Genomic DNA, 27418 nt, shown 5'->3' on the forward strand with positions numbered 1-27418 from the left:
CGGGATGAGCGACTAAATTTAGACAGCTTTCGGACGGGCGTGACGTGACAGGATTCCGAGATTGGCCGAGCTAGCACGTCAGTCAGCAATTATAGAGAGCTGATAGGCGACTCGGAGCAGGACGAGGAGTTTGGAGCGAAGACTCAGAAGCGTTTGAGCGTGCATGCAGGCGTAATAATTGTAGCGACTGTGGTTTTTACACAGTCCGTTGGAGATCGGTGGCGTGCGCTTTTTCTTTATTTCTTATTTTTATTTCACAGGCTAACCCTTTTTTTAAACTCATATCTATTTCATTTCTCGAACTGTTCGTTGCAGATGATTTGATGAGCTGCGGTAGCAGTGTTGTTCGTGCGGAGCAAATTTTGGCGTGAGCTTTTTCTGGTAGTTGTCGATTCAGGTGAGTTGCTAGATGGGAAGCTAGATTTAAATATGGGAGGCAAATATATTCATGAAACCGTTCGGTTGAAATGTAGCCTTTTGGATGTGTTTTTGGAACTTGGGGTGAGGCTATTTGACCGGGAATGTTTGGGTTGTGGGTTTCTGTTCTGAAATGCTCAGTTCTGCCAAGAATTCAAAGAAATCTTTGAAAATAGAAGGCTTTGTGTGGAAGGTTTCTGGTGAATTCTGGTCCAAGCTATGAACCAAGTCCCAAACATTTATGCCTTGAAGAGACGTCATGGATGACCGTAGAAACAAAATGTCGTATTAAGGATATCAATTTAGTTATGCAGTTTCAGTATAGGAAAGTCCTTTAGTTCTAATTCCCAGTAGAACCAGACAGTGATTACAAATATCATCTGAATCTTACTGAAAATGTCCTGGATTTTATAGTTTGCCATTTTGCTATTGAGCTATCTTTGTGGACGATATTGATTACTTGAATAGATGTTGTTGCAGATATCAGATGTTAGGACTATGATGACTTTGCTCCTAATCCAGTTATCCTACTCCAGCGTTTAGGACAACTTCTTAGGTTCTATATCTGATAGAAATATATACTTATTACAATTATCATCCGGATCTATCTTCGATACACAACACCCAGAATTGTTGTAATTCCCAACTTCCCAACATTCATTGCTTCAATAGATAATTTCAACCTCAGATATTAGGACATTTTTTAAAATTGTCTTCAATGTTTTCTAAAACTTCTTCGACTCCCATTCCGTGTAGCATTGGCTATTAACATAATCAGGTCCTTGCCCCAAATTTCTCACCCCGACTATCTGGCCATCCGGAGCCCAATTAATCACTGCTAGTCATTCTGCAAGTGCGCAATCTTCGCAGGGTCAATAGTAGTTGCAGCACGAAATAATTTTAAAAGTAACCTATACCGTACCGAATTGAAACAAACGATAGTAAAAATGTATGTTACATCACTGTCCTCGCTCCGACTTCGCTCCGTCAAAGCAAATAACGATACGTCCGTCCGTCCGATTATGATAATGGATTGCATCATGTGCATTTGATCGTACGAGAATTGAATTTCGTCGTTTATCTTAACGCCCAACCGTTGCCAGCCACAGTCACACATTCCACCCGGGGGTAAATAATTGTCCTCGCTCGTGACAGCACACAGCTACACTGTGTCGCCTGGGAAGAGGAAAAAACACACAGGAACATCGAGGTGTTTGCACGTTTTGACTCCCATACCCGGGGAGCGGGGGAGCACCAAGAAAACCCTCGCCCGTAAACGCACACAATCCCTTCAGAGCTAGTGTAAAGGAAAGGAACCTTCGATCTCTTCAGCTTAATCCATCAGCCACGAACGAGGGAAGACGGTACCGATGGTGTGTGTGTGTCAGAGAGTTTTTTGCGCCCCTTAAGTAAAAAAAACGGCAGCAAGGGGCAAGGCATCAGACAGCGGGGACGCAACAATGAAAAAAGAACCATAAATCACTCGCCATCTCGCGGCGTTCGCAGCTGAGCTGCATAATCATTTAACTGTCTCGCGTCGATCGGACTGCGATGCGGGGGGAGCCAATGGGAAGAGGAAGGGTCCCGCTTGCCAGCCGACCGCACTTATGAGTACCGCTAAATGTTATTTTAATTTGAGCAAATCCGTCAGTTTGCTTTGTTTGGGTGAGATTTAGGGACATAAGGGCGGAGGGATTGGTCGGTTGCTCGTGGTTCGTTTGTCACTCCTTCTGCTGTTGTACGAAGTCAGCTGCGAGCTAACCCTCTCCCCCTTCTCCCCACGAGGGGGAGCCTTCTCAAAGGGTCACAGGAAGTCGCGTACAGACACACAGGTAATAATAAAACAGCGGACAGAGTGTGTTTACCGTGTGTACAATGCATTGTGATCGCACATGCACCACGGGGGCTTTGGGCGCTACCACAGAGCCGTTTGTCTACTGTGTGCTGTATGTGTTACGTTAGGTGAAGATAGAAGAAAACGGCAAGCACAAGACCATAGCACACAGCAGCAAATGGTATGGTACGTCCTACCGTGTGTGTGTATGTGTGTGTGTACACGGGTGCAGCAAAACCCATTCCCTTTCGGCGGCGGGTGCCGTGCATTCCCATTGAGCAATAATAACGGTTGCCATTTGTTTTGCTGCTGCGGCTCGTTGTTGATGATATAAAATGATTAACCATTTGCCAGCCAGCCAGCCAGCCACCATCACCACCGCAGAAGCCATGATAAATAGTAGCAGGAATGTTGGTGTTCTTTCCCCCCGTATTCCCGCTTCCGCCCCGTTCGACCCCCGGAATCCTTCCGAAACGGATAACGATGTTGACCTGCTTTTTTTTTTCGTTGCTGTTGGTGTGGTTTGCTGTGGCCAGTAAGGTGTGAGGGGGTGGTAGTTCTTGCTGCTGCTGTGGTTCCGTTTTGTATTGTGAGCATTTTTTGTTGTTGTTGTTGGTGGGGCTGCTGCATACTTCTACACCGGGAAGGACAACACAACCTGGCACGGAGAGTAACCTGCGAACAGGCCGCGAGACACCATTGCGCTGACCTTTCCGTTTCGAAATATTAGTTAGTGTGTGTGTGTGTTTTTCCCCTTTTTTTCTTCGCCTACACCCCCATTGCTATCTTCCTTGAGGATTGTTTGGTGGGCTAAGGTGTGGCAGATTCTGTTGCCATTTGCTGGTACTGGCTGTGCTGGCGCACCGTTTGGTTTCCGCTTCTTTTTTTCGTATTTTGGTTGTGTGGTGCGAACACAGAAAACATGTGCACGACGACGGGGTGACGAGAGTGAAGGGTGGTGTGAAGTACAATGGAGTTTGCAACGATCTTGACATCCCACTTTCCCGACGAACACACTCTGCTTGGAGGGAGTAGGGTTCCTTGCAGAGAAAAACCTTGGTGGCGGTTTGGTTCGAGGGGAAACTGGGAGGGATGGCTTTTCCGCCGACAGCTCGATGCTCCCCTCCTCCCCCACGCAGCCCGACAGCTGTTGTGGACTGTTGCTGATCTTGGATTGTTAGACGAAATAAATATTAGAGCAGCGTGTATTTAACGGTGAGGTTTTTGATGGGTTGGTGGAAAAGTTGCAGGGAATTGATGAAAACGTTATGCATAATATATTTACGACGAGAATCGATTCCTTTCATGCTTTCCGTACGCTGTGTGGTGGAGTATGATGTGAGAAAAATTGTGTTACCATTTATGTATGTAAATATGCATGTCAAATCGGCAGCCGTTGTCTTTTCTGCAGAACATGCAAACTGATAATATTTTAATAATCTGTTTTTATTGCTACAAAACAGATACTTGAATAGCAATCAACATAGTATAAATAAATTAATAAGTAAAATAATCGATAACGAAACAAATCAAACAAATAATATCAAAAATAAATAAATGAGGCAATGAAGAGAAGGAAGGAGAGTAATTGAAACAACTATGAAAATAAAACCAAACAAATAAATAATGCTACATAAATAAATTAAGCTGTGACGAGAAGATAGAAGAGCAATTTAAACAGATAAAAAACAAACAAATGAAGCGATGAAAAAAGGGAGAAGATCGATTTAAAGAAATAAAGACACAAATAACCAGATGATGCCAAATAAAGAATTAAGCAGATACATTCATACAAATAAGTAAAAGAAAGTGAATAAATGAAGAAATTAGAAGATGAGGCAAGACCAATTAAAATAAATAAATAACAAAAATGGATTAGTGAAGCTATAAAGAAAAAATAGGAGAGCAATTTAAAAAAAAATGAAAATAGATGATGGCAAATAAATAATAAGTAGATAAAATCATACAAACAAGTAAAAGTACATGTATAAATGTAACAATGAGGAGACGAGGCAAAAGCAATCAAAAGTAATAAGAACAATAATAAATAAGCAATAACGAAAAGCGAGGAGAGCTATTTAACCAAGTAACGACAATACGAAATAGTTGATACTATGAAGAGCAGCGACAAGGTATAAACATTCGAAAATCATGAATATATTCACAAATGAGAGTGAATAGTTGAGAATTCTTAATTTGCATAAACATGATCTAATGGTCTATTAGATCTTATTAAAACTGCAAACTGCTTGTTTTATTCTATTTCAAAATAATCGTGAATGTGTTGTTTTTACAATTGCAACAATTTCCATCAGAATACTGTGCAAAATTCGATCCTTTAAACAGAAGAAAAAGTTGGTGCGGATAGAAAACATATTGCCAAAACTCAAAAATGTTTCAATTAAATATCTCCGAACCTCACTCCCTTACCAAAGTGTATTTTCCGAGCCCCAGCTCGATAAACCGACATTTCCCTCATGCGCATCTGCTTGAGATTTTTCCCTCCTACTTGAGGTGCGACCGGTGCTTGAGAGAGTAGCAACTACCTCAACAACCCAATAAAACACCACTTTTCGAACCAACCGAACGGAACGAATAGTCTTCATTTGGCAAAAAAAAACCGGGGGACGGAAAAATTGGCAAACCACTCACACACACATACGGTGTGTGTGGAGCCCGTGAAAAAGAAAAAGAGGTAGGAAAAAACAGCAGCAGCAAACGAAACAGATATAAAAAAGGCATAGAAATATTCACTCGGTACAGCTCGGTGTACTTCTCTCCTTGACTTCACTTGGACCGTGAAGACGCTGGCGCGCTACTGGAATACACGCCGGAGGAGGACGGCCAAAAACGGCCAAGCAATTCGCAGCAAAGGGATCATGAGCGGGCGGGAACAAAAACAGAAGAAAAAAGAGGAAGAAACAGAAGAAAAACGCGCAACAAACCATAACCAACGAGTCGAGCGTACGTACAACAGCACTGGTGACAAACGATATTTAGGTCTGAAACTAATTTTATTGCATACCCAACAGGCAAGGAAAATCCAATAATTCACCATCTCATCGTGTCACACAAAAAGCAAAGCGGCCCCGGGAGCGAGAAGACAGAGGGCGAGTTTGCTCGCGCAAAAAGCCAGACGGCGACGGTGTTCTACGGCGACCGTTGTGTGCGCTCGTGAGGCGGAAAGGGGCCAGCTGGTCCCCGGCCCAAGGGAGGGGAGAATAGCGAAAACTCGAGGTGTTAAGTCGTTGTGTTCGGCGAGCTGAGCGGAGTATGCAGATGTGCAGCGAAGTGTGGAATGCAATTGCGATGCTGTCTGCTCTGTATGCTTCGGCGGTGCTGGCGGGCTGGGACGGGACAGCGCGCAGGTCCTTTCGGGCAGGGCAGGGCTCGCTGCCGGCAGGTTGGTGACCGTTCTTCTGAAGCGAGACGAAATTCATTCTCATCTGCAACAGCGTCTGCAGTCGGCCGGGAGGATAATGAATTTGGCACCGGAGCATCGGGACGGGACGACTGCGTGACGTGGCGAAGATTGCGGACCAAGCGCGGCTGACTGTATTGCTCCGCCTGGAGTCTGTAGGTAGCGCTTTACCTTTACGCTTCATCGTTCACTGTGCTCGTTGCTCGTTTTTTCTTTACTTACCTCAACGCAGTTTACTTTTGCTGCGAATGGCGCAAATCTCTGGGCGTCTGGCAAGACGACGCATATTTACCGATGTTTCCCCCCCAGTCATTGGAGCGTGTGCGAAGTTTGTTACTGACACTTCGCATCTGGTTGCACGCCCGCGAGAAGACGGGCCTCGCCGAAACTAATCTTTAATTGTGTGCCGCTTTGGAAATGATCACTGCAGCGTACTCACAAAATGCTTCTATTATTTGCTCCAGCCAGCCAGTTCGTTCGAACCAACCGAGCAGATTGATTCAAAGTGTTTTGTTGTGGTCATTGCTGTGTTCCTAGCTTCATCTCCCGGATCAGTACCGGATTGTAAAACGTTTCTATCTCCAGCGAGAGGGGGTTTTGAAGTGTGCGAAAATGAAAGGCAATCAGAAAATAAAAAATCCCCTTGCTTGCTTGTTTGCCGCCACCAAACGGAAGGTTGGGTTGGGCCGCTCTTTGATGGCAATGGATCACTTCGTTCGCTGTCCTCACGCCGGGGCTCTTGTGGCATATTTGGGCGCCTGGGAACGCAACGCAGCGGCGTGGCAGACATTCGGCAGGATGATTGAAAGTGTCCGCTCGCCCGGTCCGCGGCCCGGGCGGCGAGGCTAATGAACGTCTAATGTTCATAATTATGATCTGTCATTCGCTTCGCGCACGATTCCCGTCTGTAACGGGCCCGTGTGCGGCCTCGACCGACGGCCGGAATGGCATTGAGAGAGAAGCTTGAGGGCAGCGAGCAAACTTTTTACATCCCATAATCATTCCATTCGGGATGGCTTTCTTTCCTCCTGCCCTGAGAGACATATGGGGCCGGTAAGGTGTGGCGCGCATTCCCATGGCTGCGGCAGGTGAGAGGACACACAAAAGCGCGCTCGTGGTGGGTTTGTGGTGTTTGGCAAACGAGGTGTAAGTGCGAACGGACGGACGGACGGATGGACGTAGGATTATGATGTCACCTAATCCTTCTCTTGCCGTTCGTGATTTTCCTTCTCGTGTTCTCGCGATCTGGGTGGGCTTCTCGCGAACCAGGCCAAATAGATCAAGCCCTGGTCGTGTGTGCTGTACTTTTTGAACCCTTCCATAATCGGGTTTGTTGGGATTATTAAGTTTAAAGTTTTGTTTCCTGCATCAAAAGCAAATTGCAAACTGGTGTGATTTGGCTTTTGTTTGCTAGGAACATATGAACATTATGTGATATGGTATGATTAAATTGTAAGTTATTAAATTTGTTGATACACGATTTATTTTTTCTTGTTCTTCTTTTTTACTTGGTTCTCCAACCGAACCTTTCTATAGCTCTTACTACTACTTACCCTTATACGAGATGCTACGAGATAACGCGCGTTACAAGATGAGAATCGAACAACGTCCTTTCTTGTTCAAGCCGTCGCACCTTACATTAGACCACCAAGCCTTCGGCGCTTTGATCATGCTATTCCACGTATATAAAGCGTAAGGCACAAATCCCTCAAAGAATGTACGCCTCGTAGACGCAAGATAACAAATTGCAATGATTAAAAAACAATACGAATCAATGCTGGGCGGAAACGGAACGGTACGGCGATTAGTGCCCGTTTCGAGGTGTGTCGAATCGTACCGAACCATAAAGACAGCTCTCGCTTCAAGGATTAAAACCGCCCCGCTGTGTCTCTCTGTGAGTGTGTGTTTGTTTTGGGGCCCGGCAATCCTGGTTCGGCGGTGGTTGTGGGAAGCAAAAATCAAACCATAAATTTCGCTTTCCAGCACAAAGCAGCGCCGATCCGATAAACACTACCCGCCCCAGACGCGCACACAACACTCTTTCGACCCTGGCCATAATCACCCCCGGTGTGCGAGCAAACCGCACACACTCAGACACCCTTCTTTGATCGTCTTGCGCGGTGTGACTTACGAGTTTGTTTTTTTTTTGTGTCCAAGCCGCGCTTAGGTTTGTGTAGCTGGTGACGAATGCAGTTTCTGCTGACGCACCACCTTGGAATGGCTGGGCACAGGCACAGCGAAAACCTTGCGCTAGGTGCCAATCGATGTTCACGGGGATTGCGGTGCCGCACAAAGAGGTGTATTAGGGCTTCTTGGAGTTGTTTCGAGTGTTTTGGAGCTGGAGACAACAAAAACGGCCCCGGGACGGGAAGGAAGGTGTCGGGTGATCTTCACTGTCGGAATGGGGGTACGGTATACTTAACTCGCCAACTTCCCCGAGCTACCAGCGCGAGCGGCGGTTAAAAGCTTCTTGCAAACTAGCCTAGGAAGCTGCCCTCCCCCCTCAGGGGAACGCGGCGCCGCGATGCATAATTGCTGAAACGCCTCGAGGTAGGTCTGGTGAACGCTTGGGTTCTTGTACCATTGTAGGTCGCAGGGAGGCCGCGTAAGCGCTATTCCGCTCGAAGAGGCTAAGATGCAGCGGGCAGGCACAAGCAGTTCAAATGTATTCATGTTACGGCGCGGGCACCGGGTGTGTGAATCGGTGTATTAGGCAGTTTCGGCTCACAGCGCGGCCTCGATTTCCAACCGCATGCCCCCGAACGTCGTGGAGCGGTTGGCGGGCTGACGGAGGGCAGCTTAAAAGCTTAAATATATGCGCACGGCTGGGTTGGTTCGCTTTTGTTTGCCGTCTTTAAAACACTGCGCGAGCTCAGGCACAGATTGGAAAGCCGCCGACTCAAGCTGTGCTGGCTCGGACGGCTGTGTGGCAGGGAAAGATAGGCTTTATCCAAATACTGCACCGTGCGGAGTCCACTACCGGAACTCCCTGTCTCTCTCTCTCTCGTGCCCTGTGCCCTTGGTATAGTGGATGGGAAGTGGGCATAACGGAGTCAATGCGCAGGCAGAAAAGGGTATCACACGATCGATTTGGTCGGTTCGCCTTTCGCCCGCTGCTCATCGGACGTCAATCGACGCCATTGATCCAACCGGGGAGAGGAGGATGTATGATGATCAACCGATGAGAAGAAGGGCCAAGCGGCGTATGGCGTTAAGCGAAAGCACTTCAAGGTGTCGATTGAAGATTGAGTGGTGGATGAATTAGTGCGCCTCGCAGCGCAGAGTGAAGTGATGCAAATAGGCGGTTCCGGTGTCGGCGATGTGTTTTTTTTTCGCTTTGCTCTGTTGCCTGAGGCCGCGACGCGATCTGCACGCTCGTTTCAGTCGTTCGGCTCAACCTGCCTTTCCGATGCTCTTCTGATACTTAATCGGTATTTGATGATTGTTATTATTTCTTCCAGTCTTTTTTTGCGGCTGTTGTTGCTGTGCATGTTCGACATTCACAGGGCACGGTATCTATTTGTGTGGTGCCTTCACGCGGGTGAATGGTTCGGTGCCTGTGAATGGTGGGTCTTCTCAGTGTGTGAGACCTGGTGCGACGTGGAGGTAAGCATTACGTTTCACCTCCAAAACCCTTTTAGCTACACGGAACTTAACGAAATCTACTTACACACACACCTTGAGTCACAGGTTGAGTGTTGATTTTTTGCTGCCTTTTGCTGTTTCTTCTTTTACTGGTCTTGTCTCTTCTCCACCAAACCCATCACTCACGCAAGTTTGCCCATCGGACTAGAAGCCGGAACACGTCTGTGTTGCTTGATTTTCGAGTCCATGTGGAGAAGTAAAAAAGTCGAACGGGACGGGAGATCGCGGCGCTCTCCAACAGTAATCGGCTTGTCTGTGGACCCGCTCGAGAAGGGGGTCAAACGGGAACCGTTTTGTAGTGACCCCCTTCACGTCCTTCCTTAGTAGCCTCTCTCTCTCTCTCTCCAGTAACCCTCGCCGCATGCCGGTGATGACCTTAGTGAAAGCGAAATCTAAATTATTCATTGAACGTCAGGCTCCGATCGATCGGTAAAAGGGAATTGTGTAGCGCACAACGTTGGGCGGTCAATGGACTTCTTGAGTGAGCATTTTTCCATTTTTTTTCTTCTTTGAAGTAACAGGAAATAATTACTTTCGTAGGATGAAAGTAGAGCTCATTTGTTTAGCTTCCCTAGAAGGATTCGGTCTAGATTTGTTTGGAAAGTTGACTTTGGTCTCGGTGCTTTGGACAACATAGATTCAAACTAAGTCCTGGATCGCCTAACAAAGCTTAGAGTTTATGCGTACACTACGGAGTTAATACAAACGTGGTGCTCTATTATTTGTTTGTACGATACTTAATTAAATGTCATTAAAGTTAATGGGGCCAGTTAAAGGTATTTCCTTTAGTTCACAGTTGCAAAACTTAGCTTTTCAGACATCAATTTTTGAATCTGATCATACTTGTTTGACTCCAGGACACCAAGTGCTGACAGTTTGCATCGACTTTTGTAAATAAACCTTGGTTGTGTTTGTCACTGCACAACAAAACACTAAGTAAAACAAAGATAGGCTTACTGTTCAAATTTCTGTAATCTATTGACAAAAAATGATGACCGATTGAGCTAAAATGTGAGATATACTATCGGAAATTAGTGCCTTGAAGTCAGAATTTTGCGGCAAACAAGGTAAATATTTTGGAAAAGGTTTAATAACCCAACATTGTAAGTTTCGATGCATTACAAATAGCTTTATAATGGCACTATTTACGTTGCAGCAATGTGAAGATTTGAAGACGCATAATTTAACGGCACCGGATTATGTTCTCTCCAAAATGCTTGTTTAATTTGATAAAATATAAATCCTTCATTACAATAAATCATCAAAACCCCCGAAGTCAGCAGTTCTCTAGACAATGTTCTGTGAATAGTTAAGGTTAATATCTTTTTGAAGAATTCCTCAAAATCTCAGAAATCAGCTGTTCACCAGACAATGTTCTGTGAAGAGTTAAGTTTAGTAAACAGAATTCCCAGAATTGGTTCCAATTTTCCACCCCAGCTGACATTTAAACATTTGTTTTGGATTTCAGAGAGAGATTTCAGCCCATGACGAAACATGACGCTCAATATGCATGGTAGAGATCTTCAACCACAGTTTCACATGTTTCGATTGAACATCGTACGCATTATCGAAAACAAAAATTGATGTGTTTGATTTTGATTTGTTTTGAACGGTGAAGGTTGGGATGCTGATCCAACCGGTGGATCCAAACGCCATGAACGTGTGCCCGGGTAACTGTGTTATGCTTTCTTCCCCCGCTCCCCAACCAAAGCAGTCGACCCTCCGTGTTGATCTGCCCGCAGGCGAGGATGGGGCACCGTTCTCGACGATGATGCTATTGACGGGTTTCGCTTCCCCGTTTGATGATGATGTTATTGATTTGCTCTGACTCCTCCGTGGGTTCCGGCCGCCCGTTCCGTGCTACCCCGTGCTTGGCCAAGCTGCAACCAAGGGTCCCAACCGCCGCCCTAACAATCTCGCCGCCGGGGGACATCTACCACTATCTGCTGGGATGTATCGGGTAACGGCGTAACCTCTTGACAGCACACGGCGCGCGGCCGCTTTAATGCGGTGATGCGTGATTTTTCCTCGATTTTACAACGGCCAATAGGGAGGTGGTATGGGAAGGTTTTTTTCCTCGGTTCAATGGGCCCTTCCCCCCCCCCTCCCTTTGCGGTTTGTCTAGATAGTGTATCCTTAACCCCCGGTAACACACTGTGCCGCCGAACGTGCTAATGTTTATCGGAGTCAATTTATCAAATCAATCGAACGCCGGCACGTAGCGTGCGGTGCGGCCAGAGGTTTTCCTCGCCTTTTGGTCTCGGGTGCCACATGACTGCGGGGTTTCTTCCTTTTTTCCCTTACTTACTCGCTGCTCCGGTTTTGTCTGCTGGTTTCTGTCAGCAAGCTTCCCCCGACCTCTTTAGCGCTACCGCCACTTTTCCCACCAATCATCCATTACGTTCGATTACGGTGCACAATTTTTGCCCGCTATCTTTGCAGCGATTGTTTAAAAGTAAAATAACAAGAAAAAAAGCCCCCACAACCTCCCAGTGGCTTTTCGTTCTTTCGAGCGCGCGTTTAGGCTGCCTTTTTGTCTGCCCTTTTGTGTTGTGTGTGGCTTGAGGAAGAAAAAAGCTCAATCGTTTTGTGCTACTTTATATTTTTATCCTCCCATCGATGATACTCATCCGGCAGAGGAGGAGGGAGAGCATTGGCGTTTGCGCTGCGTCAGTGCGAAGCGCATCTGAATGGAACCGTTGACGTCATAGGCGAGTGGGTATCGAAAAGCATCCACTATCGCGGTGCCGGCGCCTTCGATTAATTCCGGTGTCTTTTTCAAACTGTCCTAGAAATAGAGAACGGCGAAGGGAGCTTCAATAGCACACGAAGGACACGGGGAGAGAGCTTTGAGGGGGGCAAAGTTTGGTGCTGAGTAAAGTTTATTCTTTTGTCGGTGACGACTAATGTGTTTTTGTAGCGTTAAAGATACATTGTTCGGGTGGTGTGTTTGTACAACGTCTCAGTAAAGTTTGGTAATGTCCGTGTCGTTGCCCAAGTCTAAAACTTTGCGAAATGTTCCAGAAATATTCGAAAGTTCAAACGAGGTCGTAGTTGCTTCGAAAGGGAATATCTTTTATTGGACGTTCACTAAGAAATGTCTAACATAAAAGAAGACACCTTTAGTAACCACAACAGAGCTTCCAATGGAACCACTTGGGCTCTTTAATAATAGATAATAATATCCCAAAATAGTAAACTATTTTCGTTGCCTTACTGTTGAGTGTGTCCTAGCATTATCTAAACGAAGCTCTTTAGAGCGCAGAGACTCCCCTTCGGAGAGTAAGAAGAACGCGCTTGTGTCCTTCGCAGGGCTATTTTCCATTGTCTGCGGTTTTAGCCCCGCACGACAGCAAGCCCCGTTGTGTTGGCGCTCTTGGTGGCTCGCTTACACAGTTCAAAGGACATATTTAAAGCCCGCTGCAGCTGGCGGGCTTTGTGGTGAGATTTGATTATTTTCGGGAGCAGCGTTTCTACGTCTTTGCCGGTCTGCTGGAACTTTTTGAAGTCACTGACACGTCCTGCTACACTGCCACCACCTCTCCCTGTATCTCTTAACGACCCTGTGGTAAATGCTTTTCAACAAGTCAATAACCTTACTGTTTATTGTTGCAAAATGCTCGGACCAAAAGCTATGGGCTACGGGTTTCCACCTAGCGCAACCATTTTCCATTTCCACCGCGTGTGTTCGGCACGGGAGAAGAGAAGCAATTACAAGTACTACTGAAGGCTCATTCCAGTTACATCATGTCCCGACAGCTTACCGACACAAGGGAGGTATGGATTCCATAATTAATTTTTGTAATGACCTGCATGAAAATTTGAACCAACGTGTGTGTGTGTGCACTATACTGAAGCCCATTTGTTTTTTGTACATGCTCAGACTTCAGGCTTACATAAGTCCAGCATAAGAGCTACAGTTGCTACACTCGGGAAACAAATGGGAATCTCCAAACCCCAATCGTTTCGGAACATGGAGGAAACAGACCCGTTCAAGCTGTGTATGTGTGTGTGTCTGTATTTCAGTAGCTTCAGGGAATACCTGTACATGTACACACAAATACAGACACACACACACACACACTCACTCACTTACCCGCATGATGGTCCGATCCTGCTGTCGCTGCTAGTACAACCAAAAAAACAAAAAGGATCGTTTCGAAACCCAAAGCCAGCCCGGGGCGAATTAATTTTCCAAGAATGCAAAAGACTGGGGCTTAATTGGAAAACAATTTCGGTTAGGTAATTTTTGGGGATGCTTTTCGCCTCCCCTCACTGGTGGGGTGGGTGGTTGGACGGGGACACCGGCCGGAAAATGCTGCCGGAACGGAATGCCAGGCGAAACGTGGTGATGGCCGCAAAACAACGGGAGACGTTTTTGTTTGGGAAAAACGTTATATATGGTGTATGTGTCGGCTGTGTCTCGTGTATGTGTGTGTGTGTCTGATGGGGGGATGGATGGATGGATGGCTTTGGCAGTCCTGAACGATGGTGTTGTTCTGTTCTGTGTTGGATGGGTTTCGATTCTCTTTGTTTCAGGAAGTGTACGTATTTTGTTTTCTTTCTACTGTCCATTCCTGGCTGCTAGTTTCGCTCCATTCTCATTTCCAACTATAATTAACTCTACTGCGGTTGCTGCTGCTGCTGCTGCTGCTGCTCCACTTTCAATCACATGTGTGCCGTCGAGTGCACAAGCGGCACCAGGCCACATGTTGAGTGCTGGAAAATACACACAGACACACGCGAGACGGACGCGATTAAAGTTAGCTGTAAGCACCCTTACCACAGGCGGGTTTAGGTCTCCTCGCCCCAGCAACGCTCGCTCCAAAAGGTCAGCTGGGAGAAAATTCGTTTGACAGCCATAAAAAAGTACGACGACGATGGCGACGCACACCGAAATTATTCATCCGTTAGCGAAGGCATCTTAATCAGGTTTTACGTCCGTTTTGCGTCCGTTTTGCTTGCTGTTGGTGTACCAAATCGCATTAAACTGCTTCTGGGTTGGGTGGTTCGCCCGCTCTCCCCTCAGTGCTGGTAGGTGGTGGCGCAGGTATAATTCTTGTTAATTTCCACTCGAGGGGATACTGTTTTAAAGCCGGCATTAACCCTTGGCTGTACCGTGCGCGAGCATTGGGGTGGGGTTGTTTGTTTTCCCGCGCGAAAAAACGGGCGCAGTAGGCTCGGGGGGGATGTGCAAGTTTTCATTTTCATACAGATGATTCGACGAATTTGGATGTTTGCCGGTAAAAGTGGTACAACGACGATGTTGAGGACATTTTATTGGAAGAGAGCGGGTCTCGAGAGGAGGAAGCAGCTGTAGACGAGATACGGATCGGTGCAAATCTCAGAATTGAACCTGCGAGAAATAGAAAACTCTTGGAAAATTGGGAAAACTTTACGCAACTTGGATGATTATATTTATTGTGCATTTGATTTCAAAATTACAAAAGTTAAGTGGAAGAAAAAATCGTTACATTCTATTTTTTTCTTCTTGAAAGTTTTCGATGATCGATCCCGAATTGGCCAATTCTTGGAATAAATGCTTGGGATTTGGATTGAATGGTTCCGACACTTTGTTCTTCCGGTTGAAACCATTCCAGGTGTTCGGGCATAATCCTAACCTTAGATATTTAAATGTCTTCCAATTAAAGCATGGTGTCCTACTTACCGCCTAAGGGTTAAACCTATCAAACATCAGAAACGCCGTAGTCAGTTAAAAACGGTAGTCATTTGTCGAAGGTGGTGACTCGGGTAGTGATCCCAGTACATTCGGGCCGTCTCCACTGGCGTTGTTTTACGATGCGATCAGCTTTATTATGTAAAGCTAAGTTTACATACTAAGAAAACCGCTTTCCCGCTCCACTGTTTTTCCATCCGCCCCATTCGGGACACTACCGCGGATGACACCCGAGTGGTGTAGGGGTTAGGGAAGACCTCCCCTCCCCCCCCCCCCCCGCCTGAAAGGAAGCTGGCATCGGACTAAATACGGCGGCTTTCACAACCAAACATCCACAGACACACACACACACACACACACGCACAAAACTATTTTCAGCTCATCATTATGTCACGAGTTGGGTGCGACCGCTGTGCGAAGCAGGGGTACGGCGGCACTGCCCCGGAATCAGGGGGGGGGGGATCGGGTACAGATTAGGCCTAATAAAATCGTGAAAACAACGGAATCCCCCCGAGGTGTACCGAACCGGCCCGGTCCCGAGAGTCGTTTAGTTTGAAATTCAATCCTCTCAACAGGTTGTGGGACTGCCTGGGTCGGGTTTTTTGAGTGCGCTGCCGGTGTTTCACTGTGGCTCTTTGCGCAAAAAAAAAAAAAAAACAACCAGCCAAGCCGCGGACAACAGATCCGATTGCGTTGATCCCTCCCCCAGAGGGTTGGTGGTGGTGGTGGGGTAGGCATAAAAACCCCATCGCCAACATTAACGCCCGGTCAGCCCGTGCTGGGGTGGACCGAGACAACCCGAGGCCCAGAAGTAGTCTCCCAGGAAAACCTTGGCTTGCTCTGCACCGACTGCGCAAAACGCACACAGCGCGGGCGAAAGCCCCCGGGGACCTTCGTTCGTTCGAGTGAAATCCATTTCCAACCATTTGCGTGGAAATGCGTCAGCGTGTGCTCGATTTTTCCGACTGGGCGGACGCACAGTTTGTCATTCGATTCCGATACGAAAATAGAGTCGAATTGAGTGAACGAGAGTATATATATACACATGCGTCGTTTCTTATCCACATGCATAACTATGTGTACGCGGGGATGTGTAAACATACACGCACCGCACGTGTGTGTTTTGCCGAGGAAAAAGTGAAAGAATTATTGCCCCCCATCCATCCTCCCAGGCAGCAGCCATGAAGTGAGCAACAAGAATGAAGCATGAGGCCGGTTGGCGAATTCGTTTGCGCCACGTTCATTATTCATATATCCAGTTTCCGGTTTGCGCTATTAAGTTATGTATGAGCCGGCGCGCACACCGCTGAGGGCTGTAGGGAAAATTAAACTAAAAAAAAGGAGGGAAATTATTTTTCTATCTTCACTCCAAACGTCACCCCAAACCTGTCTCACCCGTTGCTGTGCTGGGCAGAGCTACGAGCTGGAGGGGAACAAGTCTCGAACACCTATCCATCATAATATTGAGATGTGGTACAATGAAAAAGGCACCCATTTGGTCGTTCCCTCCCCCCAGAAACGTTAGGCAAAAGTGGATAAGTTTTTGGATGAGCTCGAACTGACCCCTCCCCTCCCCCCACCTCCCTGGGCCCAAAGAATGGGAAGCGATGGGAACGAACCCATCAACAGTGACTTGATTTTGGCAACTGGAATAAAAACTACACGGCGGTACATGTACACACAAAACCCTCCACGCCCCGGTCCGGCTGGTTAAAAATTCATCACCGAGTGGAGTGGGTGAAAAATTCATCTTACAAAACTGAATAAATGATTTCCCAGTTTGTTATTGCTGGGCTGGTGTGTGTGTGTGGTTTGCCGTTTATTATACATTTTTGCCTTTTTGTTACCCTTTTCTCTTTCCTCGCTTGGGTTTCGTTTTCATCGCCTTCCTGGCATTTTCCTGGAGGCGATGACCAGTTTCCGTGCGATAATTATGCATTCCATAGTGTATGTCAGTGAAAATGTCCTTTGCAAGAATTAAGATATTTCTGTGTGTCTGCGAATGTGAGAATATCGAGCTGAAAATCACAAGGGCCAAATAATAAAATACCTCAACTGGCCACTCGACGATGGTGCGATCTGTTTTACCATGCGTTCCCTCTAGCTGGACCATTATGATTGGAAATGGAATGTAAAGGGAAAAATAAGGACAGTTGTCCAATGGTCTGAGTGTGTTTTTTTCTAGAAAGAATCCAATTTGATTATGCTTTAGATGCGAACAAAAGCATTTGCAATAAAATACGAACAAAACAGATTATTTCATTGCTGTGGAGCATACATTTTCTCTTCTACGAACATTTCAATCACCGAAAATGGTTCGCTATTAATTAATTAATTGCGTTTCAAAATTCTAATTTCCCTTTTTTGCCATTAATGGTGGCGTACATTGGAAAGCGAAAATAAAACATAAAAACGTCAAACGCTCGTCCACGATGAATTTACATAAAGCGTCATTGTTTGTACGAATCATTAGTGGCTGGCAGTGGCTGGTGGGGCCGACACGACAATGCCCGCAACTAATTCGTGCACGGCCGTAACGAATGCCACACTTTTGTTGCCCTGTGTGGGGTCAGGACCCAGGACGGTTCCGTCGTACTCTCTCTCGTACCCTCCCTCTCTCTCTCTCTCGCTTCTTTTCTTCTCTTTCCGGTTCTTAATGAGGCATTAGATAGGGCCCTAGGGGGAAGGACAGACCGACACACACACAGTCATTTACAAAACGAACGCCCGTTGCTCCCGGGAAAGTGCATAGAGGTCAGGTGAAGATGTTGCGTCGGTAAAAGCGTGTTTAACTTCCGTTCCAAAACAAGTGTCAACACACATGCACACACGCACACCTATACGCTCATACACGATCAACCGACCACACCTACCGAGGGACGGTCTGATGACCACATCACAGCCACAATTCGCCCGAACGGCGGCGTGGCTCAGTTGGAGCGAAATTATGTTGTAAAAATAAAACTGCCCACTCGACCTACAGCAAAGCCGTGGTGCAGTTTTTTTTCGCTCCCTTGGGGGATGGCTGAGGGGGAATAGGAAAGCGTCGTGACGAGTGGGCAGTGCGCCGGCATGCGATGGCCTCCGGGGCGCAAGGGCTCCAACCGCCAAGACAAGACAATCGAACATGGCAAAGGTCGAGGACAGTTCGCGAGGGTCCCCCAACCCGGCTCGACGAGAATTAGACGGCTCGGCCACCTTTAGGCCAAATGGGCAACAGCTGAAGAGCGAGAAAGAGAATGAGCTTGATGATTATCGAACGTTCTTAGGTCCGGGGGCCTTTTTCCCTTTTGGGACATTGTTTCCTGTCGAAGCTACAATACACATACACGCACACATGCACATGCACACTAACAAACATTCCCCGTAGGGCCTAAACATGTGGTGGAAAGAAAGTGGATCACATTCCTTGTGCCCCCGGCGGCAAGTTGTGTAGCGATGCAATAAATTATAATTACTTTACGCTGGCATGTGATCAACACCGCACACTCCCCGGATGGGATGCGTATTGTACTGAGAGAGCTGGGGCAATGATTTATGAATTTTGCTATTGAAATTAAATGTTGTTTCTTTGTTTTTGAAGTTGCTCCAATTTCTAGAGCATTCGGATAACTACGTCCAGTCCTCAAGGTTTTATGTTTTGAGTCAATAAGGCCTGGAAGAGCTATTAAACACTGGTAGGCCCGAGGATAGATGATTAGCAGTTTTCTAGATACGAAGGAATTAACATTTTGAATTAAATAACTAGAATTTGTAATCTGATAATCTGATTCATTGGAAATATTTATAAAATTGAAAGCTCCGTTCCGCCATATTGGATTTTGAAATGTGTATACAAACATAGAAACCCTATTCAATGATTAAGTTAGAAGCTAAATCCCTTAATTCAATGAAAACTACACACATATTAAAGGTATTTTTGCTGAAAACACTCATCCGGACATTCGAGATCTGCAGAGTATCTTTGCCGTCTCCAGCAATAGCGGGACCCGGGGACACTCAGATTTGCAGGCTACATTGAAGTAACGGAACAAAAATATTGCAATACATTTTAATGGAATTCCACTTCGACTCATTGCTGATTGACGTTGGGAAAGGATCAACACCCGGGTCCGGCCATTTGGTCATCTGCGCTGACAGTAGCCGATCTCGCTGTGCCCACACCACACCGTGCCCAACTGGGTCATGTGCCGGTGCTACAATTTAAATCATAATCAAAATAATAACATTGTTGCAAGCAAACAATAACTTACCCAACGGTAGCTCCTGCTGTAGCAGCAACATCCTGGGAGTAGTTGCTGCATCCCATCGACGCCGTCACCTCTCGCTGTCACGCGAAATAAGCTGCTGTGCCGTTGTCCTGATTTTCACGCCACCGCGCGCATCAACCCACAGCAGCCATTGCAATTTAAATAGCTCTCTATCTCTCACTCGCTTCCCACCTGGATGACGGTTGCATCTTGTTATGAAAGGCTTTTTGCAGATACGCCAACGTCCGGAGCGCGACGCTCACACGGCGCGCTTCGAGTGGGTGCTTGTGGGCCAAATCCGCATCAACGAAACCAGCACCAGTGTGTCGTAGGGCTTCCACTGTGTGCAGCAGCCGTTCTTTTTTTTTTGGGTGGGGAAGTTACCTTGTATGCTGTACTCCGTGCAATGACTGGCATTTTATTTACAGCGTCGTGGCGCACAGTCAGGTAGAGCACCGTGGAGACGAACCGAACCGTCTAGGGATCTCTTCTGACCGTGGAAGCTGTCGTCGGGAGCGCTCACTCTCGCTCGTTGGAGAAGTAATTAATTCTACAAACATACCCGCTACTTGGCGTAAACATCCGACCATTCCTGTCTGTTTCAACCTTTTCATGATGTCCCACACCATATTGTGCTACCCTATTCTTTTTCGAGATTCTTGTTACCGAACAAAGATGCGGCTCGAGCCACATTTTGTGCAGCACGATACACCTAGCGGGGTTGATATTAGGTGTTTTAGTGTATCCTTCAGCTCGTCGAGCGGCAGTGGGAAGGTTATCTTAATTCTTGCAAAAGCTAAAATGATGATGACGTCTGTCCCAGGGACTGTCCGTTGGCGGTCGGAGGCTTCAAGCGAGCTGTAAAAACATTACGCTTTTACGGAGGTAGGCAGCGGTTTTTGTGGCGGAGTTTCTAATAAAAGGTAGGCCGTTGCCCTCCGGAAGTGAACTCGAGCTAGATAAGAGACGTAGCAGGCAGTTCTTGAACCATGGGAAAGTATTATTATTATTATTATTAATCACCAGCACAATATGGACCAGGTTCCAGTGCGGTGGGCTGAACATCCCTGGGATCTGAAACACTTCGTCCATCGAATTAACATCTGCAATTAATTACTTTCTCTTGCTCTGCAGTCCTCTACAGCTCGCTCGGCTGGTGGATTTTTCAACAAAAAGGACGCCCGACGCCTCCAACGCAAGCGGTGCTATTGTCCTTCGTAGAAACACCTTTTTGTGTGAAACCATCTTCCGGCTAATGTGCTCGTGATGTGCCGCTCCAAACATCAACACTCAACACTCGGGAGGGATAGAAGTGTATCTTTCCGAGTGTAATTAACATGGTTGCGTTTTGAAAAGGTTCATCTTGTAGTGTCTCGTGGAAAGTTCGGGGTCCAGATCCAAGCCGGGTAGTGGCGAAATTGGTTTCACTATTAAGCAATCCTCAGCGCCTACTAATACTGTGGTGAGGTGTTTTGTAATTAAATGATCTCTATTCCGATGACTCGCGCTACCATCAACCAGATGATGGATCGACAGTATATGACGAAGGAGTGTTGAGTTGATGTTTTGCGTGCGATGCGTTGCCTCCACGTGATTTCCTGGGCCGTGACTTAGGGCCTGATAGTGGAATTGAATTTGAAGCTGAGATTACATTTGCGTACCCCGGTCGTGGGTCGTCCTGGCCGATTGATTTTTTTTTGGCTCCTGCGCGTGAAAGACGTGCGAGCGATATTAACTCAAGCACCCAATTACTGATAGCATCGATAAGGCACACATGCGGCAGAGTCGTAGGAATGGGGGCATCATTTTTCGCATGGTAAGCGCCAAGCTCGAGGGTCGTCCCGGTTGATAACGCCCGGACGGGCATTGTGTGTCTGTGAGGTACTTCTAATCATATAAATAACCCCATCAAATCGTGCACCAACGCCATACTGTTTGGTTGTTTGTTTTGTTAGGCAAAACACTTGGGAGCGTTATTCTCTATCTCGTCAGTGACATACTAGACCCGTGGGTTGTGGAGTGGGCAACCAAAAAAAAAAAGCACACAACAACATAGTTTTGCAATCACTGCTGCGGGCGTTCGCGCTATCTTAGGCAAATATAATACATGATCCGTGGACCTTACCGATGTGTTTGTGTGTGTGTGTGTGTGTGCAAAAGGTTAGGCAATTGGTTAGGTTTTTCTATTAAATATCGCACCCCGGCGCCGGGATCGGCCTAATGATTGCCCGATGCAATCAATCATCGCCAGTTGACGGACGGAGCGTTGAGATTGAGTCAATCGCACCGTGCTGAGGTGTCTAATAACGCCGCAGACTAGTCGGAAGAGATGCAATGCAATTACGTGAGGTGAGGGAAAGGAGATACAGTGAGAGAGCGAGCTCTTTCTGGATAGAAATTGGGGTGCAATCAGCGTCAAAGATGGGATGGGAAAGTGTGAGTTTTTGTGTGGATGGTTTAGGTACTGACCTTCCTATTGATATATGGGCATGCGAAATCGTTTATGGCATTCCTGGCGCGATAAAGAAGGTGTGAACCGCACGTCAAATGAGTGTCCAATGATTTGCTGGCCGACTGGAACGGTATTTTTGTTTTATTTCCTAAGGTCCGCTAGAGCAGGGCTACAGGGCAATGCGTTTAAAACAGTATTAGCCTTGCTGCCTGGTAATTATTTTGCAGTTAAGGTAAAATTTCAGGGTTCAAGCCTTCAAAATTGGAGTACATTAGAGACTTCCAATTCGAATGATGATTCCTCTTTGGTCTGATGTGTTCCAATTCCAATTGGATTTAGCGTCAACTTCAAACTGAGAGAAAAACCTTAAAACATTGATTTCCCTTTTACAAGACCAACATGAATCACAACTCTTGTATTGGCTAAACCCCCGCGTGTACACACACAAACTAGCAACGCATAACGCGACAGAACCTCTCTGAGACTCTTTCCGTGGGTCGTCCTCTTCATCCAAATCACCTCGGAAAGAACAAAAAAAAACACCCGAAAGTGGTTTTCGGGTCACTTGAAATTGATTACAAGATCGCTTCGTGCTCGGCGGCGAAAGATCTTGTACCCAGCCGTCCTCCCCCCTTTCCACACACCCACGGCACTTTCGACAAAAGTCTCTTTTCTTTGCCCATTAGGAAATTAAACACAATTTATCCAACTAAACCGGCAAAAACCGACGGGGCTTAAGCATTGTTCACTTTTTGCTGCTGCTGTTGCTGCTGCCTTGTCGTTGTAACCAATAGTGCGCGACTGAGCACTGGAAACTTCAACAACTTCACCCCCTCCCCCCCCTTTCACCCGACAAGACTTTCGGAAGCAGCATCCTTCATTACCCGAAGAAAAGAAACCGTTCACCGCTGTTGTGATGGTGGCGTGGTGGAGCAAACGCCGGGGTACGTGAAGTTGCTCGTCCGTCATATTCGAGCGCTCACTTTAAAATTAGACTCCATTCAATCAATCAACCAATTCAAACACAAGCAAAGAGTGGGACACAGACACAGGCACACACACACAAACGGCACGAGTGTGGGGCTCTGTTCTATGTTTCAAATCACCCGGGCTGCGCCCGCAACATCGTCGGAAAGTTTCCAAGTTTTGTCATCGTTCGTGCCGCGTCGAATCAACTTGTCCGGAACGCGGCGGCAGACCCGAGAGATATCCGAGAATGGGAAGAGAAATTGTTGGAAGCGCGAGCGGGATTGTTTTTATTATTTTTCCCTCCCGATCGTCCCGGCCTTCCCGCGGATGTTATGTGTGTGCCCCGAGTGCCCCCAACGTTGAAGTGGGTAGTGCCTTTTTCCGAGGCCATCAAAATTGGTAGAGACGGCAGTACCGCAGCTCTACGCACATTCCAACCCATGTGCATGACAATGTGCTGCGCGGCCGTTTAGGGCTCGTCGTAATGCTGCCAATGTGACACGAGCACTGCCCTAGAACAGCAACGCGCTTTTGGGGACGGCGAGGACGGGTGCACGGGGAAATGCTTTCGATTTGGAAAACACTCAAACGCGACCGACCCGAAGTTAAACGTCACATTTGCGGGGCTGTGTTTTTCCGCCATTCTCGCTCGGTTGGTTGATGAGTTTGTAGGTTTGTGTGCTGTGTTTGTGTGTTTAGTTTATGAGCAACAAAAATGGGATGGTGGATCCCGCGTGTGTTTGAATATTTCAAGAATTTTCAAATTGTAGAACAAGGCCAGACAAGGTGAGAGCATTTCAATTGCATGCATTTGATTTATGACTAAAATAAAGCGTAAAAGTGTTATGCTTTTTTTTTGCCTCCGGAAATTCGTCACAAAAATGACTTTTTATTTACACATAATGTTTCCAGCATTTATAAATACTGCGAGCGGCCATAAAAAAAAACAGGGAGATCTGCAGCGACGTTAGCGCACAAATTCGAAAGCATTCAATTGCAACAATGTTTATGCAGCGGGCCGTTTAGAATGGCGCGCCTTTACGATGTGACTATTTTACGATTCCACAAGTGCCCAACTTCCTGGCCGTCCTATTCTTCAAACCTTTCAATCCGCGCACAGTGATGCGTTTGCTTTGCGTGTACGGTCCAGCTGCCGCAGCAGCGGCGTACACAAAATCGTGTTGCGCACAAATCAATTCCGTGCCGAATCGTGTGCTGTTCAACTAGGGAGGACGAAGTCACCGCAATCTATGCACGGCTACGGAGCAAATACACATGTGCCACGCAGAGAAAGCGAGTGTGTGTTTCAGTTGCAACCAGGGGCGCACCCGGAGGTACGTGGCTTCGTGATGTTTATTTCGGTTGGAAAATTTTTACTACCGCAGCTAAACATGACACGAACAAATAGATGTGTGCGAGCCTATGAGAGGTCCGGCACCGTTCTCGTGTTGCTCGGTTGATTGCTGCCAGAGTTATCCGGCATCCGGAGGCATGAAACCCTGAAGTAGTAGAAGTGATGGAGTTTTATGGACGCTTCTTCTCGGGAAGCGAGTTCGGGAAGAAATTCTTCTGAAGAAAAAAGGAAAACAGTCTCCAACGAGCATATCATGTGGACGTGATTTAAAGAGTATCTTTCAGTAAAGACACAGCTCTCCTACCCGGACACCCTAACGATGACGTCTGGAAATAGTAGATGTCCATTCTTCCGGACGGTGTGACCTACTTTCCGGATATTCAGCAGCAGTTCTGCAGCAGTCAGTCAGCGGGCAAAAAGCAGTCTAGGGCCTGCAGAGTAGGTTGGCAAGGGTGAAAAAGGAATAATTAGCACAAAATAACTTCCCTACTGTGTGTGTGTGTGTGTGTGTCTGTGTGTCCGATAGGACCTGACAGATCTGCATTGATGTGAGTACGTTTTGACGCATCGATCTGCAGCGGTTTTCCGCCCTCTGCGCTCCTGTTGGGTAGTGTGATTGTATTCCTGGGGTTTGCAGGTTTATGCCGCTAGGACAATTCCATTTCTACGCGTGTATGTTATCTCACTTGTCTTCTCGTGTTGTACATCCACACACAGCTGTGTGTGTGTGTGCTTGTGTGTAGCAGAGCTCATCACGCTCCAGATGCCAACCACCGTTGACAGATAATTAATTTGTCCCGCATATGCAAATGCAGCAAACGCGTTTTTCTGCCATTCCCCGTACACACAGACGACGCCGTTCTGGAGTACATGGAGGAGGATCAGACGCAACAAAAAAACCGACGAAATATCTATCACTAGCACTGCCACTGCAATGTGAGGTACGCTTCGGAATTCACTTTTTCACAGGATGTGTGCCTGTGTGTGTCGGGTTGGAAAAGTGCAGTCTGGTGGATGGCAGGACATGCCGGATGCCACAATATGTTATCCTTCGCTGCTGTGTGTTACCGTCGATCGCCGACATCGAGCGGGCTGGAGTAGTTTTTCCTGGTAGGATGGACTTTTATACCCCAGCGTCGCTCTATCCTGGTCTCACTCTGTTATCCCCCTCCAACCAGGAGCGACGACTTCCTGTTAGCGCGTTCGCTCAGTAGTGCGACGCTAGTCTGGGAACGCATCATAACCGCCAACGGTGCAACGGAACGAATCCAAGCGCTTCTGCGATTGACTTCATTAGTATGCGCAGCTCACACACGAGTTCTGGGAAAACCCCCCTACACCAGCGTGTGCGTGTGCTTTTAAATATCCTTCACGGAAGCTGATATCCTTTTTCCGCTCTCGCCCGAAAGCCACCTCCCCCACGTTGGAGTTGGCAAACTAGCGAGGAAACGGTTATTAAACCGTCCTGAAAGCTTCCGAGATTTTGTGCCCCCCCCCCCCCTCCCAAGTCGTCCGCCACCGTTGTGTGTGTGTGTTTGTCCGCCAGGCAGTTTAGAGATCCTGTCTCTGGGATGTCTGGGATTTGCACAGTGACACATATGCGCTCGTTCCTATTACTTTGCTAAAGCCCTAGTTTAGCAGTCTGACAGGTGCTGTTTGTTAAGGGAAGTCAAAGCACGCGAAAGGTTCCAAACTTTGATACCATATGGATGCGAATTAAAACGCGTCCTTAAACTTAAACACACACCACACAACGCCGAGTTTCGCCGATTTCAAGTGATTCAAGCTGCTGTTTGTCGTAGCATTGCTTTGTGTGCAAGGGTTTGGTGTCGCGGAGGGAGCACTGGGGAGCATCTATTGCGTTTCTCCCCATCCACCGCAAACAATGGGAAAGTTTTAATGAACACTCAGCGTTCTGCAACAAGAAGAACGCGAAAGAGACAGAGTCGAGTATAGTCTCTGGAATGCAAGATTTATGATTGTTCGCTTGGCAAGAGTTTTAAGAGAGGTTACAGTGAAGAAGCATCTTCAGAAGTCAGGCTCGCCCCCGCCAGCTCGTGTGGTTTCTGCAGCAGCACAAAACAACAATACTCCCCAGCGAGTATGCCGGGAGTTTAATGGAGCGACTCGTAAATGAGATTGTTTTGTTTGGTGGTTTTAATTTCTTTCCCTTAACTTTTCGCTTTGCATCCTGCCCCTAAAAAAAGGGAAGAAAGCACGCGCGTCTCAGTGTGTGCTGCTGGTGTTTGGCGTACGGGGGAAAAGTTATTACGCTTCACGTTCGACAGTAGCGTCCCCCGAAACTAATGCCTGTGATTGTGAATTAGCCTGCCGTATGCAGCGTGATTATATGCTTCCAGCTCGTAATGTGCTTCCTTTTCAAATTCAAATTCATCGCTTCCTTTCCGGTGTCCCGATGGTGTGTGTGTGTGTGTGTGTCTGTGCTCCCCCACTTGCTTTATTTTCTTATCGTAGCACCATGGCAAACCATGGACAAGGAGAATGAGATTTTTGTATGTGAAAAATAATAACAATAATATGTCGTCATTACTATGGTTTCTCTCCCTCTGGCACCGGAGTTGCGGTCCGGGCCACAAGAACAACACCGAACCCGTAGAGTTGAGGGCTGCTGATCGGTTGGGTTGGGACGCATGAAAGAGACATTGAATATCTTGTCCGGTTTTGTCACCATCGGTCGCCGGTCGACAAGATCATTAGATATTCGGCAAGTGCCTGTTATGTGTGTGTGTCTAGAACATTTAGTTTGAATGTCGTTTTTCGGCGGGGATGGTACAGGACGGTTAGGTTTTTTTATGGGCCATTGTTAACTGGCGCTATTAAACCGATGCTTGGGGTGGGGATGTGTTGGGTAGCAAATTGCTGTTTAGGGTTTCAAGCTTCTTTGTTCGGACACCACCCCACGGTTCCTATGATTCGTCACGGTATCGACAACATCGGTGTACCAACAGGGGACTCGACTCGACCGAGTTAGTGGATAGATTTAGTGATACAATGTAGTTGTGGTTGTTAGGCCGCAATAAACTAGCCGTAATTATTACGCGCGTCGTAATCATGCTTTCATTGTATTTCAAAGTTAATGTTTATCATTTCTTTTTGGGAATATTATTGAAAGCAGACGTTTTGGAGATTCTATCAACAAAAAGAGCAACATGTTTACATCAGTTAGAGCGATAAAAGTATGTAAAAGTTTGATTATATTGAAACATCAAAACTAGTGCCCTGAACTGCGTCCTCAAAGGAATTTCAAATTAATTGTTATTGCAATTTGTTTGACCCTTTTATGAGAATACTTTTGATGTCAAGGGATCACTATAGTTGGGTAGGATTGTGCAAAATTTTAAACTTTTCGATTGTAGGTTCTAAGCACAATTAAATGTT

At 46.8% G+C, this 27418-nt stretch overlaps 1 protein-coding gene across 2 annotated transcripts in view; it reads left to right on the forward strand.

Moving 5' to 3' along the window:
* Window positions 1-27418, forward strand: part of LOC121600374 — a 147295-nt gene that overhangs the window by 29227 nt on the left and 90650 nt on the right. The window contains exon 2 of one of the 2 annotated variants that reach the window (XM_041928893.1): window positions 316-397. The exons of the other annotated variant lie outside the window; for it this stretch is intronic. The gene's annotated coding sequence lies outside the window, so the exon portion shown is untranslated. The remainder of the gene's footprint in view (window positions 1-315; window positions 398-27418) is intronic. 2 annotated transcript variants of the gene reach the window in all.

Source organism: Anopheles merus, chromosome 3L, assembly GCF_017562075.2.
Source record: "Anopheles merus strain MAF chromosome 3L, AmerM5.1, whole genome shotgun sequence".
In the NCBI taxonomy this organism is placed as follows: domain Eukaryota; kingdom Metazoa; phylum Arthropoda; class Insecta; order Diptera; family Culicidae; genus Anopheles; species Anopheles merus.